Below are 3,719 nucleotides of genomic sequence, written 5' to 3'. Positions count from 1 at the left end.
AGAGAGAGAGAGAGAGAGAGAGAGAGAGAGAGAGAGAGAGAGAGAGAGAGAGAGAGAAGCGACACTTATTCAAAGCGTCCTAGGATTATTATTATCCTCTCAAGCGCACAAACAGAAAATATATTATTTTATTATTACAAAAGTTCTTTGTCATATTATCACTAAGAATTTAAATAAAGAGATATAATGATATTGATGAAGATTATGTAGTATAACTAAGAAAATGTAAAAGAAAGAACCAAAACATTAATACAAGCTCATAAACAAATATATTAATATATATATACAAGGTGCGTCACCAAAATTCGACAAATCGAACAATTTCTTTAAACAAAATGTTTTTATTGAAAAATTAAATATTACAAAAAATTCTTTTGCATGGCACTTGGGGGATCTCTGTAATGCACAATTATTCGATATATTCCCCATTAGTTTGAATGACGGCCTCTATTCTCAGTCTGAAGCGTTCGCACGCACACTGTAATGTAACGCTGTTCATGCCGACGAATGCTGCCTCAATAACGGTCCTTAATGACGTCACATTAGAATGTCGAGACTTGTTTGTGACCCTTTCAATTTTACTACGTAGTAGTCCAAGGGATTTAAATCTGGGCTATTGGGAGGCCAGAATTCCTTGGATCAAAACATATCGATGTTTTCTGAAAACCAATTTTGAATCAAATGACTCGTATATGAACTGATGCACCGTCCTGCTGAAAAATATATGATTTCCGGATGTTACAGTTTCTATCCATGATTTCACTACATCCATCAGAACGCGCAAATATATTTCTTTTGTGACAATTTCCCTTTTTTTAAAGAAATATGTTGGTATGATATTACCTTCACTGAACACAACACGTGAACATTGGCCTTTCGTTCTGGCAACAACAGATACATCCTCGTTGTAGGTGAGCCATCGTTCCTCCAGTTGATTTTGGCAATAAATATTTTTTCGTTAGAAAAGAATCTGATTCATCCCGATGTTTCGTTTTTCAAAGAACACAATAACAGATTGCAGCAAACAACTCGGCTGTCCTAACAACCTCAGAGAGCATTTGTCATATCTATAATGTATACGATTTGTATCGAAGATCTTCCTCAATGCATTGTTGACTTTATATCAACAATTGCTAATTTTCGCAACGATTGCCCTGGGTCATCCGAAATCAGCCCTTTCAACGACTGCGTCCTCGTGTTGTATTTTTTCGAGTGACTCTTCCTCGCTGGCATACTGGAATCTTCGTTAGACTGTTCTAAAGTATATTTTATCATAACGTCATAAATTGTTGATCCAAAGAACTGAATTATTTCCATTGTTGAGCGCTCAGCACGAAGGCCTTCGATGATCAGGGCTCTTCGATTATATTCCACACTTGGTTTCAACATCGCGGCCATTTGAGAATATGACTGTTTACTAGAAGCATCACGTTATCTCAGATGCTAACAACAACCTCTGGCGGAGGCACGATATAACGGAAAATTTAAATTGAAATTTGTCCGGATTTTGGTGGACGCACACTATCTATACACACACACGTGTGTGTGTGTGTGTGTGTGTGTGTGTGTGTGTGTGTGTGTGCAAAATTTAGCAGAACTAAAAAAGAAAGAATTAATCTACAATATGGGAAAAATTGAAAACAGAAAATCAAAGAATTATCAACGATATAGAAATCATAAATATACGCATTAGAGAGATTTTTAGAAATAATAATAAAAAATATATATATTACAAAAAATAAAATTGCATGTAGATATCCAGTGTAAATTAAGTGGTAGTCATTCGTTGCATGACTTTTAGTAATAGATATTTGCATAATCCAATTTTAAATTTATCAATTAATTAAAAATCTATGACATCAGAAAGAGAAAGAAAAATGAATAGTGAATGTATGTTCTTCTTTTTCGCGTGATTTTCCTAAAAATAGAGACCCTGCATACAAAACGGTTCATGTTTAGACTCTTAGTAATGGGTCTCGATCGATTATCCGATAGCCAAAATTAAAAAGAAGAAAAATATCATGTCCCTCGCGCATACGCGTTGATCGTTAGTAGATCATTCTTCTAGACTATTAAATTATTCCTATCCAAGTGCCATAGGTTATATTGTCCTTGCTTAACAATTTTATTTAGTTGCTCGATGAACAATAAGGATAAATTGAAACCTGGGTGGCATTTGGGTGAAAAACTGAACATTGCCTTAATTGTGAGTACACTCGTCCATTCTCGGCTTGTTGTGTCGCGTATAGCAGTCGCGAAAGGTGAAATGTCGATCGTGATCTCTTTGTCTCTCATGATGCGATCGCAAGCGGCAGTAACAAGCAATAAAAGGTATGTTTGTCTGATGTCGTAAGTTGAAATTCTCATCATAAATTCTCGAACGTATCGCGACGGTAAAAGAAAAAATTGATGATTTCATCTTTTCTCGGTATGTATCGTCCGCCACAAATTTGCCGCGAATAAAATTATCAATTACTCTCTAAAGAGTATACCTTTTTTAAGTCGTAAAACTTACACATTAATGAAAATTATATTGTAGAAATTATATCTCATTAAATACCTACAATTTAATGCATGAAAAAGCTATATGTCTTTCCATTCTCGGACTATTTTTTTTTGAAAAAGTTCATATATACATATATACTCTTTCCTTGTGCCTTTCCTTGTGATTCAGATATAATAATTCTAATAAAAATAAATCTAAGTAAAGGGTATAAGAATAAAAAACAGCAAAATTTTTTAATTATGTAGAAGAACCGTGCTACAATAAATATATAATTTCTGAATTGATTAACATTAAAAAACAGAAAAATAGTTTAAATCTACAAACGGATACTATGTAAGTCTTCATAAGTCTTATTTACCAATAATAACAGTATATGATTTTGCATCACCGGTAATTGCATTAATTTTGCGACCTTTTGTTTAGTTGTCGCTTGTCTCTTGTAACATTTACATGTGTTAGTCCGACTATCTCGTATATTAAATTACGATTGACTCTTTTTAAGAATGTTGTTGACCATCACTGAACACATATTCATGAAATTTTTAACATTATCATACTTTGTGACTTCTCAGATGAATTTTATTTTGATTGACATTTGTATAAATAATTTGGATTGTTCTCAATTTTCTCATATTATATAGATTTATGAAAATTTTAACATTCAGTCGATCAGCTGACTGGAAACAATTTTTGTCCGTACAATCCATCGGAGATCGTTAACTTAACTTAGCTTTATTTTTACTTAGTTTTCACTGCAGATTGTGACTGTGATTATAATAAATCTGAAGATGGTTCGATCGAAATATATAATTAATTATTGTTTGCATAGATCATTGAGATATTTTATTGTTCTGAGACATTTTATATGTTATACCATCAAGAGTTTTGGAATAATAATATCGAGAATAAGTATTATTATATTGATATGTTTAAGAAGTATTAGGTGTACAATTTTGCTTCCGCCGTTTTTTTTCCGAAATTCGAAGTTTTTTTGTAAAAAACTGGTTATACATTTATGATTCAAAGTATTGTCCATCGCTGGCCACTACTTTCTCCCATCTTTCGGGTAGCGTATGAATCCCGCGTCGAAAAAACTGGTCATCTTTTGAGGCTATCCACGAATCGATCCAATTTTTTACTTCTTCATAAGACCGGAAGTGCTGGTCAGCCAGGCCGTGTGCCATTGATCGAAACAAGTGATAGTCAGAGGGAG

The sequence above is a fragment of the Atta colombica genome, unplaced genomic scaffold (assembly GCF_001594045.1).
Source record: "Atta colombica isolate Treedump-2 unplaced genomic scaffold, Acol1.0 scaffold46, whole genome shotgun sequence".
Classification (NCBI taxonomy): Eukaryota; Metazoa; Arthropoda; class Insecta; order Hymenoptera; family Formicidae; genus Atta; species Atta colombica.
Note: the sequence above shows the minus strand (reverse complement) of the source record.